The 14,089-nt window shown below is 39.9% G+C and overlaps 1 protein-coding gene across 2 annotated transcripts in view; it reads right to left on the minus strand.

Annotated features, from left to right (window-relative positions):
- Window positions 1-14,089, minus strand: part of GGACT (gamma-glutamylamine cyclotransferase) — a 31,046-nt gene that overhangs the window by 13,880 nt on the left and 3,077 nt on the right. Inside the window, exon 2 of one of the 2 annotated variants that reach the window (XM_037378106.1) lies at window positions 2,095-2,203. The exons of the other annotated variant lie outside the window; for it this stretch is intronic. The gene's annotated coding sequence lies outside the window, so the exon portion shown is untranslated. The remainder of the gene's footprint in view (window positions 1-2,094; window positions 2,204-14,089) is intronic. 2 annotated transcript variants of the gene reach the window in all.

Here is a 14,089-nt window from a genome sequence, read left to right on the forward strand (position 1 = left end):
CTTCCCCTGACAGAGCTTCATTCCGTTTCCTCATGTCCTGTCGCTGGTCACCAGAGAGAGATCGGCACCTCCCTCTCTGCTGCCCACCTTGAGAAAGCTGTAGACTGCAATGAGGTCACCCCTCAGCCTTTTCGAAGCTGAACAAGCCAAGTGACGTCAGCTGCTCCTTGCAAGCTTTGCCCTTGCTGCTGCTCACCATCTTGGCTGCCCTCCTCTGGAATCACTCTAATAGTTTGATGTCCTTCTTATATTGAAGCACCCAAAAGTGCACACAGAACCAGTGCGGTGCAGAGTGGGACAGTCACCTCCCGCGACCAGCCAGCGATGCTGTCCTTGATGCACCCCAGGACAGGGTTGGCCCTTTTGGCTGCCGGGGCACACTGTTGACTCATGTTCAACTTGCCGCCAACCCAGACCCCCATATCTCCTGCAGGGCTGCTCTCCAGCCTCTCGTCCCCCAGTTTGTAGGTATAACCAGGATTACCCCGTCCCAGGTGGAGAATCCAGCACTTGCTCTTGTTGAATTACATAGGGTTGGTGACTGACCAGCTCTCCAGTCTATCCAGATCTCTCAGTAAGGCCTGCCTCTACCCTCGTGGGAGTCCACAGCTCCTCCTGGTTTAGTCTTATTGGCAAACAACGTACATTTGATTCCTGTGTCCAGCTCATTTATAGAAACATCAAAGAGCACTGTCCCTGAATCTGAGCCCTGGGGAACCCCGCTGGTGACTGGCCACCAGCCTCATGTAACCCTGTTTACTATAAGTCTTTAAGCCTGACCCATCAGCCAATTGCTCACCCAAAGTATTGTGGGCTTGTCTAGCTGTGTGCTGGACAGTTTATCCAGAAGGATGTTGTGAGAGAAAGTATAAAAAGCTTTGCTAAAAATCTAAACCCACTACATCTACTGGCTTCCCTTGGTCAACTAGATGGTTGACCTTGTCATAAAAGGAAACACTCTTGTATATTTTGAGTGATCACAGTATGAAGAGTGAATGAAACCAAGCTGTAAGCCAGGAGAAAATAATACTCAAGAAGAATCATGCTTATTTTGCAGTCCTCAGAAATTCACATGCTTGTTTTCCAACCATTCCCATTCAGAGATTTCCCTCTTCTCACATGAATGAGCACATGAATGTTGGAAGTAAATACCAGCACAGGACATCTTGTCAGCTACAAGAGACACCTGTGAAAGCCACCAAGATGACATGGTTGTAAGAGGGTAGCGCAACTGGAACAAGTATTTCAAGGAAACACTGGAGACATGACAAAGGGTATCAGTCAAATCTTGTTTAGAAAAATCACAAGAATGTGACCTCATCTGTACTCAGAATGAATCAAGAAGAGGTTCAACAAGGGCACAGATGGGAAAGTTGTTCATTTCCTTGATCACTATTTTATAGGGTTAAAAATAAAGAGAAGGAATACAAATACAGGCAAATACAGGCTGTGTATTTTACAATTGTGTTAATTGCATTATCTTGGGGCAAGCACCTATTACGTTTTTTCTGCAGCTACAGATGTCTGTATTTAATGATTTGAAGGTGGTCCTATGTGCCTAAAAGTTTCCTATATTCCAGCACCAGGTAAACTTGTGAAGGATTTTACTTCTACAAACCAGGTGGTTTCCATCTGCAATATGTTCCCGCATCATGACAGCATATAGAGTAGCTGAACAAGCATGTCCTTTTTTGATAAAACCAGCATTCTAGGGACATAAGTCTTCCAAGTTACTTTGGGTGCACATCAGAGCAAACTCACATACTTTAAGGCATTCAGATATCTAGGAGAGTATTCAACTACACCTACCCAGCAATCTAGACTTTGTGCTGGGAGAAGAGGCACAGAGGGAAGACAAGGCGGTATCGCAGTAAAGAGTGTTCTGAATGCCTCAAGCTAGAGCTTAAGCAGTCAGTTTGGGACTGGAGCAGAAACCAAACAGAAATAAAGTATAAATCAGCATATCTGCCAACTAGCTTCAGTATCTCCCCACAACCACCTCCTCCCACACCTCAAACATGAGACAGAATTATGAGAAAAGAGCATGGCTAGAGTGGCTACATTAGTAGTAAGAGCAGACCAAAGGGGACGCACCGATCTCAGCGGGAACAGGGTTACTGCCAAACTAGTATCTGCTGCCTGTACCGTGGGTCATGAGAAGTGACAATGGAAACACTACATTCGCCCTTCTCCAGGGTTTGCTCTGAAATGAGAAAACAATACATACCTGCTGCAACGGGCTTTATTTTATTTCTCTGCTTTATTGGGATCCCATCTTTCCAGACAGGTCCCAAATACCCAGTACTATGTAAAGTATCCTCCAGTTCACTTCCTTATGCTTTACTTTTTCCAATTTCAGTGTCAATGAACAGGATGAGTAGGACAGGAAGAGCAAGTTCTAAGACTTCTCTATCCTAAGTGAAAAGTTTCTTCTTCCACTGGGATCAACAGACATTTTCAACACATTCCTCCTCTCAGCACAAACTGATATATAATATAACCCCAACTGCTGTTCTTGTTTAGCAACTTTCCTCCTAATTTAAAGTAAATTTATAACCACCACTTATAATTTATTTTTATGCCACAACTAAAGAGAAGAGCCCTCACTAAATATCACGGAGAAGTCAGTACCACGCTTTAAAGACAGACTGCTTCCACTGAAAGGTCTTGGCTCACAGCAGCTACGGTCTGTGAGTTTAAAGTAGTACTGTGTGAACAGATGTACACCATCGCATCAAATACATTTTGCAATGGAAAACTGAGATCTATCACTGCCTTCCCAACATCACTGCCGCCTCCCTCCCCCCCCCCCCCCATCATGCAGTACAACAGTCCCTGGTCCCTGGTAACTGCCAGTCCCCAAATACAGGAATATGTTATTATTCCGAAACCTGTTTCACTCAGATTTGACAAAAAGTATCTAGGGACATTTGGAAATCTCAGTTAATTTTACTTCTGCATTCTTCAGTAATGCTAAACAACTAAAGAAAAATCAAATAATATAATCAGAGTTACACTAGATGTAAATCAAGAAACAGTGCATTACTTAAGACACAGAAAGAAAAGAAACTGTAAAAGCATTTAATTTGGCTTTTTGATATGGCTTAAAAAGACAGGTAATGAACAAATCACTTCTGATTTTCAGCAAGTGAACATTTCTTTTAAAGTAAGTAACTCAAATTATCAAACTACAAGCCTTCACTAGTTCACTGTTTACAACACAACAACTACCAATTAATAAAGGCATGCTTCTGAATACATAATGCATTACATTTTTTACTTTCAACACCTGGTGTCACCAGAATAACGCCGTATATTTCTAAAATGCTCAGCAATTGTATATGCAGGTGCTTTGATTTTAGGGCAGTAATACTTCAAAAGAAGTGAAACTATAGACAATTATGGGAAGCAATGCACACAGACAATTTGTGGTTAATTGATACATTATCAGCTAACTGACCATGACAGGTCATTTTAAATATGAAACTCAAGGTGTCTAAAAGCCTTCATCCCTCAGTCAAGGTCAAAAAAGGCCTGAATCAAAGTGAAAACTCTGCTGTATCTCTGTATTTTGAGCAAGCTAGATCCTATACCTGTTTTGCAAAAAGGCTTTCACTGGTGACTTCCGCTACATCAGAATTTAGCTAATTGCAATCAATTTTTGTACTGCCTAATCACTGCTTTTCAGTCCAGTCTAGGGCTGTATTAGTTTGTTATTATGACGGTTCCACCAAGAATATACAGAGGGCAGTGATTTTGATTGACTATTGTTTGGAGCTCCAAGACACTAAATAAAAAGTTGAATATCAAAGAAGATTTAATTATTGTCTGTCTCTCCTTCTTTCCACTCTATCAGCAAGACTAAGCCAATAAAAAAATTGATCAATTCATGGAAAATGCAGTCAGAATTGGTGACCCTGTATTTCATTAAAGTAATGAGAAAGTACTTGTATATACTTGCTTTAAACTTTAGATAATGGGCATAAGAGAATGAAAGCTTTCTCAGCTTTTGATGTTTACTTCAAAACTCAAACTGAATTACAGCAGGCAGTTAGATCAACTGGTATAAGATTTAAGTTGTGCTTTGGTTTTTTGTTGTTGTTGTTTGTTTTTTTTTTAATACAGCTTTTCAAATAAATTAGTGAAAGAATCCTAACTTTTGAAAGAAGACTCATGAGCTTGTTATGCAACAAAGATTGAGAATACTGTATTATAACAAATGAATGCAATACTTCAGAATCAAAAGATTCTGAAGTCTCAATTTTGGAAGAAAATTCTGTATCAGAAAACAGAGGAAGATGTGGTCAAGATATCTGTAATTCATTTCGTAAAAACACATTCAGACTGACACTTTCCTTCCACTAATTATGCTTGAGTTTTCCACAGCAGACTTTCCAAAAGTCGTATTGTCTTTCAGTATTTTTTCAGTAAGATATAGGGACTTCCATTGGTATGAGTTTTCAGGTTTTAGTGAAACCATTGTGGATTTTAAAGCTGGGACAGAAAGGCTAAGACTGATACAGGAATTATTTTCAGGTGAACACATGCCTAGGATCCGTAGCTAATGTTTGGAGGAGTGTGCTCCAGCAAGGCACTTACTATGTCTCAACTGATTTGTGGGGGCAGCTTTTTGATGACAGAAGATAAAATCACCTAAAAGGAATACAGGCAAGCAACACAACCTTGAATACTGCTATCAAGTAACATAACCCCATATAAAGAAAAAAAAAAAAAGTAATAGAAAACAGAAAGAAAGCTGAAGCCTGAGAAGAGGGATGCTGAGTCATTAATAAAAAGTAGCTCTTCTCCTAATTGCTTGATTTAAACAGATGTTAACATAAACAAATAATTTTTAAAAGAAACTGCCTAAGACTGGTGGGCTAACAGTTAGACAGGTTTTACATGCATGATTTATGTAGTATAACACCACCACTTATTCTCTCCACCTTCTTCAGCATTTCAGAACAACAACAACAAAAACAAACAACAAAAAAATTAAAACAAATGCCAGAAGTTTTCTGTAAAACAAAGTGTCAATTATTTTAGGACTCCCTAGCTCCTCATCCCTTTTTAAAAGGTAAAAATAAAAAAAACCCCACACAACAGTTATTAAATGGTCTTTCTCCCATTTTCTCCCAAAAGATAGAAGCATTCAGTGGTCACTGAATCAGAATGTGCTTAAACTGCACATGAACAGGAGCAGAAGTACAACTAGTAAAGTAAAACAGAGGTCAAAAAGGTTTGTCTAGAGCTGCTCAGCAGAGCAGCCTGACATCTCCTGCCCGACCTGCGCTCTGTGGAAGAGGTTGAGCACCTTTTCCAATGTCAGTTGCTGTGGAAGAAAGAAGGGATGCAGACCTTATAGTAATAAAACCTAGTATTTAGAATACACACAGAAGTCGTTTCTGACAAGATGTGCAGGTGCTGAAAAGCAATCATTTATCTTGATCTATACTAGTTACCTTGATCTTGGTAGAACTTTTGACATTGTTGCTCGTATTCCCACAAGCAAGCTAGAAAACCATGATTTAACAAGAACTGTTGGTATGTAGGTAAAAGACTGTTTAGAAAGACTATTTAATATTTACCAGAGGCTCATCTCAAACTGGATATATGTACAAAATTTGTTATATTCATTCCAGTAGCAGGGAAATGCTGGTAATGAAAATACTCAAAAGATGCAAAAGATGCAGGTAGTATCACAATGCAAAAGGCTGTGGACAAGGCTAACGAGACAGTTGCAAGCCCCTGCACAACCTCTGCTCTGCAGCAGCTGTTCAAGTACAGCCAGTGCAGAGTTCTAAGATTAGCCAGGAATAATCAACTATATAAACAAAATCTGGGGAAAGATTAACATAGCAGCAGTTCTGCAGAATGAGATTTGGCAGTCACAGCAATCATGAACTCAACATGAGTCAACAACGAGGTACTGTTGGAAAAAAATATCCAAATGTTTATGTACAAACTACTGCATGGTACGACATGTGAACATCATCTCCTGCTCTGTTCTGGTCACAAACTGAGTAGTATATCCAGCTTTGAGCACCACACTTCTAGAGAAATCTGGTCAGCTGAGCAGAGAGGGGACAATCACCGGTCAGGAAACCACAGCCTATAGAGGGAGGGAGGGGAGGGAAGAACAGAGAGACTGTACTGTATTCACTTATTTTAGAGAAAACAGGGCCGTGCCTTTAAGTACATGAAATCATATTGTAACAGAAAAATAGAGACTGTAAGCTCATTTCTACATCTACCAGGACAGAAGGCCCAACAAGCTTAAATTCCAAAGACAGACACTAGGAAAGGTAAGCACAGTGCCTAGGAAGAACCTAGACCATCCAGGAAGGCTGGGAGTCCTTTATTACTGACTATCCTCAACTGCAAGTCAGTCAAACCTCTATCAGAAGTATCAGTACTACTGCCAAACTCGCCTTTTGCCAAGGAACTGCATGAAACAATCGCAGCTCTTCTTTAAAAAGTAAAAATAAAAGGCTCTTTATTGGTTCATACGCTATGCATGGAAAGGAGCGCTAGACTCATGGAGACTGTGATGAACTGATTCTGTGGTCCAGTCATTAGACTCCCACTAACTCAAGAAGATTTCTAGATCCCACTCCCTGCATGTTTATAGATGGTACGTTATGCAGTTATTGATTTTTGAGGTCTATTTCCCCAAAGATCAATAACCCTGAAAAGACAGAATGAAACGTTGGATTCCAACCCACTCCCACTCCAGACAGCTGCCCCCAGATACACTCAGGGATATAATCCTGAGGCACTACACTGAACACGCTCTGACACAATGAGTCTTGCATTGCTTTCTGCATGGTGATCCAGCTTCAAAAGGCCAAACAAGACCAAATGCTCCTAAGAGAAGTGGGTAAGAGCCCCTGGGACAGAAGGCATGAATCTTTCTGCTTTCTAGGAGATGGCACAGTCCAAGACAGCTGTTAGCCCTGACACTGGCTTTGGCTGTATCTGACACACACAAGGCATGTCTGTCTAAAAGGCAGAGCAGTGCCAGGCCAGCTGTACATCTTCGGCCGATAAAAGCACTGAAAGAAAGCAAGTGCGGGAACAACCTAGGACTGTACCGCCACCGCCTCAAGAATAGCTGCACAGCTCACTGCTACCATTCCCTTGCTGAAGCTTCTGCTTCTTAGGTAGAAAGCTACACACACTTGTGCCCTTCAGGGTTTCTAAGATAGCCATCCTGGTTTGTGTACTGTATGTAAAGGCAGCTATAAATCTGAATCCATAAAACAAGCCTCTTGGCTTTGTCTATTTTTCTTCTCAAACACTGTCTTCAGATCACAGATATAAGACATTTTAATCCCAAGTAGTTCTGAAATCATTGCTATTTATTACAGATTTTTAGAATATAAATTACATTTTATTTATAGACATATGCTTTATTTGTTCTATTGATAGCAAACTGGTAAGATAAATCACTTTGATACAGAATAACTGAAAATCTATACTCTCACACAGTTTTCCTTCAAGCTGTCAATGTTGCAACTTTAGGCAAGTTATATTGCTATTTTTCTAGACATACAGGAAACAATCTTGCACACGCATTTGCTCACAGACTGTTTTCAGCGCATGTGATCTCACCAGAGCTTCACAGGTCAATCGTTACACATACACGCATACAGGTATAATCCAGAGCAATGCCATAGGTTTATCAAAAAGAACAATGTAAGCTAATACATGTTTCTTGGAAAGATAGTTAAGTGATTATGTCATGGTACCTCAGACAAAGGTTACATCTGCAGCAACTCTGCCCACAACACAGAAATAATCAGAGCTGGGATCCGAGAAGAGCGGTCTAAGTAAACACTAAATTTGTGCATGTGGTTAACACTGTGGAGTTTTTACAGATCATAAAAGTATAAGATTACTTAGGGAATTTATTCCTGCTAAGAGACAATAATTAAGGCTAACAGTATTTTAATTAATTGATAACTAATTGGATAATTAATTAATCTTAAGGCTGTCTGCTCCACTGTCACTGAAAATATTTCCTAACACTTTTCCCTAAACACACTCCCAAAGCATCACTACTACCTAAAGTAAAAATCCAGCTGATAATGTAGGTGGGCTGACCGGGCCTCATGGGCCAGCACAGAGAAATGGAGAGGGGTGGGGGGGAATGTCAAAGAAATAATCTATCCCATATATAATCTCAAAAATTAGTCCAACAGGTTCATTTTTTACTTGTCTGATGTGAAACCAAATTACCTGATTTGGCAAGGTCATGAAAGACAAATTAGCCTAAAGGCAGTATCACCTCCTCCTTCCTTCTAGTATCATACCTATCAGGTCACATGTCTGCTGCACCACTCTGCAGACCACACTTACAATCAGGTTACATCAACATTGATGGTCAACCACAAAACCCAATAAAAATTAAAACATATTTGATGAACCTAAAACTGAAAGGTCAATTGTGGACCATTTTTTGCCTGTCATAAAATTTACAGCACAATGTTCTTCTATCAAAAGAATAACTATAATTAACAAGATTCAAAACTGCAATTGATCATGTCAATGAATACACATTTCCTATATTCATAACATGATTGTGATAACAATAAACCTCTGCTAAAGGCTGCTGAATTATAGATCTTAGTTGAGTTTCCACCTAAAGCAACAATTTAATGGGACTTACAGATAAGAATATGACTACAATTTGACAAATTAAAGAGATTGAATAATTGTTTTGATATACAGAAATTAGGGAAAAAAACAACCTTCCCTGGGTTAGTAAATTCATTGTGTACAAAATCAAAGATACTTGATGCCACCCATTAATGTAGTAAACTGTCATTAGGTATACTTAATTAAAAGCTATAGTAACTACTAGCACTAAAAGAACAGATTAGATGAGCAGATGGATCCAGATATAATTTGACCTAAATTCCTTGATATTTTGACAAGGTACACAAAGGTAAATATAAACAAGAATAGAAGGGAGAGGAAAAAATAGCCTGCCAGTATATCTCATTAAGAAGCCTCATATAGAAAGATGAAAAAACACAACTTTTCTCTCTCTGCTCACCTGTTTGCTTCTCTAGGATGTTTTGTTTCTGTTAAGCAGGTTTCCTGAAGATTCACATAACTACATGAATAACCACATTACTGAGAAATTTATTATGTCTGGAACCACCATCAGGAAATAAGGCCCACTGCCTTAGGGCAGTTTAATCAAAGGAAAGAAATCATTAACCTAAAATATAATGTCAATTTCTTAAATGTTGATTTTCTTTTATGCTCATTCTCTCTTAAATTTGACTCCTGTTAGAGAAAACAGTTAAGAGAGCAGGTTTCTACTGCAGAGCTGGCAGAAGGCAAAGATTCTTCCTTCTGACCCCTTTGTATCACCTTCCCCAAACACACTCTTCCCAACCAGATAAAGTTCCTAAGTGTATAACTTTGTATTGCTTTTCATGTTTGAAACGAGCTTCAGAAAGCTTTGCTAAGATTTGGCTGGATTCATATCCTCAAAGTTTTCATAGTCAGTATATTTGAACTACATCACAGCAAGCACTGCAGCCTTGCAGCAGGTTAGTGGTTTGATGTGTGAAACGTGTATGTGTATGGTAAGTGTCCTGCTGGGATTTATTCCCTATGCAATTTTCAGCCAAGGCAAAATTAAGCCTGGGCCCCCACTCCATAAATTGCATCGAAACATTTCTCTCATTCATATAGTTTCTCAGTTATTTATATGTTTTCCTAATATAGCGCAGGCTCAGTCCTGCACAATCCCATCTAAATTTAATTTATTCTCCTGTGCCCACATCCCAACGTAATACTTACCAAACAGTACCTCCACATCTCACAGGCAACACAAGACAAAGCAGCACTCAGCGCTGCGCTAAGTGATGTAGTTTTAAAGCACTGCTTCAAAGTATACGTTGCCACACTCCATACATGTGCTGTACTCCGTCCCCTTTCAGTGAAAATACTACGCAACACTGAGCTCAGATTCTCACTTATTCTACAGAAAAATCTAAGTTTTGATGGTTTCACTAAAATATAGCCCCAAAGAAAATCAATAGGAATTGATATACACTCTTGAACATACTTAAACGTTGACGTTAACTCCAAGATTAATTTTCCACCTAGTAATCTCTAGTAATCTTTTCCCTTCACTTTTCTAACCTCTGTAGGCTTGTTGCATCCTCCTTAGAGTTATTCCTTTGCCCACAATAAGTTTAGGCTTAAGTTGTTCTTCAAATCACAATCTTCCTTGAGCACCTGTGCAGGCATGCAGTCAGGAGCATAAGGGAACCTAATGCCTGTATCCTCCTTCTCCTCCTCCCTATAAATCCAAGACCATCACACCCCAGCCGACAATCATGGCAAGTAATATTTTTGTTCTTCATCCTTTATCTGATCACCTGTTTCCAACTGCTATTGCTTAAAGCTCTTCTTCAGTTGCTCCCAATTTTTCCACCCACATATTCTGATAGAAGGTCATATCTGATCACGTCCTATTGTGAGATTAGATTCAATTTCAATAATAAAAAAATCGAATCCAGTAATTTTCTCCTCAGTTTGTTACTATGGATGCTTATGTTACTAATCTCCTTCTCTAGCCTACTAATATTTCTCTTCCTTTTCCACAAGCTTTTCACAAAACCTATGAAGGATACCCATTTTTCCCCAGACTGAAACACTGACAAGAACCTGTTGTCCCGCTGCAGAACAACTTCTTCTCAGTCCAGGTGAGCCGGGTTGGGTAAATCCGTACAAGAGAGCACAGTTTGGCATTCATTCCACATATTGCCAGGGTACAGCCCTGTAAGCCCTTGAGCACAGGAAAATAAATAAAAAACAGAAGCCAGAAAAACGTCATCACAAAAGAGGGGCAGGAGTTACTCGGGAGGACAAATAGAAGGCTGGATCCTAGCAGCTCGGAGATGGACTGCATGGGGAAGAGCAACTACACTGGATCTTCCAAGCTAAAGTCAGGGAGATCACAAATAAGGGGCCAATATCCCTTCACTGGACACCTGTAAAGATATCGACACAGAACCAGTTACTTTACTGGGCAACTTCTTCCAATTGCACTTCTGGAATTGCAAACCTCTTTTTTGAGCCTGCAAGTTTGCTTTCCTGCGATACCAGTTATTTTGTAACTTCTAGTTTAGGAATTGCAACTACAGATGTTACAACAATGATTAAACAGCCTTGAACGCTTCCCTTCAATTGTGAAGCACACACTAAGTGCTATCAGCATCTGAAATGTTTTATTCCAGCATCCACAGTGAATTGTGGGTCATGCAATTACTTAAAATAACTTTAAAAAGACAAAGCTAAAAAAAAGAATTAGAACAGTTAAAAAATAAAAAAACACCTCCACTAGTTAAGTGGATTACAGCTCCAAGTGGAGTCCTTTATGTACTTTGGCCTATCAACCTACCACCTCCTGCTACACCAAAACAACTAATAATTTCTTCTAATGAAGTTATTAGCTAATGTAATTCTGTCATGGTCTTACTCTCATAACTAACAGGAATCCCTTGTTCATCACTAGGTCTAAACGTCATCCAAAACCACCACAATCACCATTCTTCCAACACAAAACCAAGATGAGACCCTTACTTCTCACTCACTCCTTACAGTCTCACTTCCAATATCATTTTTCTCAGCAATGTTTTGAAGAAAATTGGTTTATTTCTATTTTCCTTCTAGCTTTCTGTATTACTGTATATGTGGACTGTGGGATATTCCCCAATGGGAAATAATCTAACATGTTACCTTTGATTTCTAGAGAAATTCACACATTCTGAGATCCAAGCAACAAGAAAACTGTTATTTACAGAACTAGCAGTGGATAGAATACATAGACATAATTAAAATCATGTACTGGTTTTAGTGCTAAAATTCAGTATCCATACTGTAGCCTGTTTAATACGCAATTAAACAACACAGACTTGTGTTTAATGTAAAAGAATCCAGAAAGAATGCTATTAATAGCTTCTTAGGAGCCAGAGGGTAGCTTTCACCTCATTTAACTTTAATTTCCTAAAGTTTGGAATCTAGGATGGTCGTTCAGGCTTCAGCAGTTGATGTAAAGAAATGCGAGCTGAATCTCTCGCCACCAGCTATACGTGAAACTCACATTTCAAATGCAAGTCTGTCACCTGAAGTAGTAGATGAAAAAGGGGGGCCGTGGTGAGGTAGAAGCCCTCAACTCCGATCAGTACTGTGTCAGTAGAAACACTAAAACCTTAATTATTCAAAGTCCTGTACACAAACTGGTCTGCCTACCAGAAGACAAAACATATTAAATGACATATTTCATTAGATATGTAGGCAACTTTTAGTCCCCGTGATGCAGAAGGCAGCAGCAGAGGTACAGGTTGATACCCAGGATATGGAGAGATACAAGAGAAAAACTATGGAAGATTAAGTCCATATCAGCCACAAAAAATATTTTGGAGAAGTCTCTTAGGTTACCATTCCAAAACGCTTTTCAACCTGTCCATGATACTGTTACCAGAAAGCAACAGAAAGCCAACAAGTATTCCTGAGACTTGTGGAAAACAGAAGTAACAGAGTTTTAGACCTGTGATGAGAAATTAACATCTGTGTCTCCTTCCTCACTAACAGGAAAGCTACAACCCTCGCTGCTGTTGGAGAGCCAAGACTCAGCAAAAAGTGCAGTACGGCAGTGAAGATTATACTGGTGCAATCCATGTTTCCTCCGACATCTCAACGACTTACCCTACTAACCCTTTCCTTAAGGCTCACGAATGCACCTTGCTGAAAAAAGCAAGCAGCAAAGGTGGTGAGCACCCTGCGCTGTGCTAACGGGAGCACAACCAGCAGATGGAGGGAAGCGAGGGTTGCCTTTTATTTGACGCTCATTGGACCACACCTACAATCCTGCATCCAGCTTTGGGCCCCACAGTACAAGGAAGATCCTGATAAACTGCAGTGAGTTCAGATGGTCGCAGGGCAGGAGCACCTGCTCTGTCAAAAGCAGCTCAGTAAACTGGGCCGGTTCGACTTGAGAGGAGGTGGCTTTGGGGTGACCTAATAGCAGCCTTCCCATACCTATGAGGAAGTTATCCAGAAAATGCAGCTAGGCTCTTCATAGCGGTGCACGTGGGAGCTGGAGAAATGAGAGGTATAAACCAAAATAGGAGAGGCCTCGACCTGAGTCAAGGAAAAGGGTGTTCATGATGCAAATATTAAAGCAAGCTGCCCAGAGGGGTTGTGTAGGTGTTGCCCCTGAAGGTTTTCAAGACACACCAGATAAAGCCCTCAGCAGCCTGCTCTGCCCACACAGGTGACCCTCTGTTCAATAAGGAGGTTGGACTAGAGACTCCCGAGGTCCCTTCCAGCTTGAGTTCTACTGTGATAAAAGTTGTGGGACCGTATCAGACTAGACAAAATGAGTGGAGGGATAGAAGAAAAACAGACTTGTAAATACTCTGGTATTATTTGATAGGACAATACTGCAATTTAAATATGTGCTAATACAGCCACTCTCACACAACTGAAGCCTAGCACAGGTGGCATGATCTCCCTCACAGTTACAGCGGCAACACACAGCACTGGCAAAAGGCAACGCTTCAGAGAAGGGATGAGAAAAAACAATTCTATGGCCAAGAACTTCTGTCAGAATGTCAGCAATATGATGTTAACTCTGGCTGTTAGTGAAGAACATGAGCATTTAGTCAAAAACACTGCAGAGAGGTGGTTATGTGGGAAATTCCAAAGAAAAAAAAAGGTCTCTTGTAATACAGAGAAATCAGGAGTTAAAGTGATATTCATTATGTTTTCTCAAGATGTTAAGAGCAAATAGCTGACACACCTGAAGAAATCACAACGGCCGAAAATCTTAATGTAAAGGGCATTCTTGAAAAACACTGTAATGGTAAATCAATAGAGTGTTATATTATCCTGGTATAGTCTGTCCTTCTTTAGCATTAATTGGTTTTTGGAAGTGAGGAAAAGAACTGTATCTGACATGGTCTGTAAAATGTAATTAAACTTTTGGAGTGAAAAAGAGCAGAAAATTCTAAACAGCTACAGATTTTGATTTAAGAACAGTGATTTACTACTGCTTGAA

This window comes from Falco rusticolus, chromosome 2, assembly GCF_015220075.1.
Source record: "Falco rusticolus isolate bFalRus1 chromosome 2, bFalRus1.pri, whole genome shotgun sequence".
Lineage (NCBI taxonomy): Eukaryota > Metazoa > Chordata > Aves > Falconiformes > Falconidae > Falco > Falco rusticolus.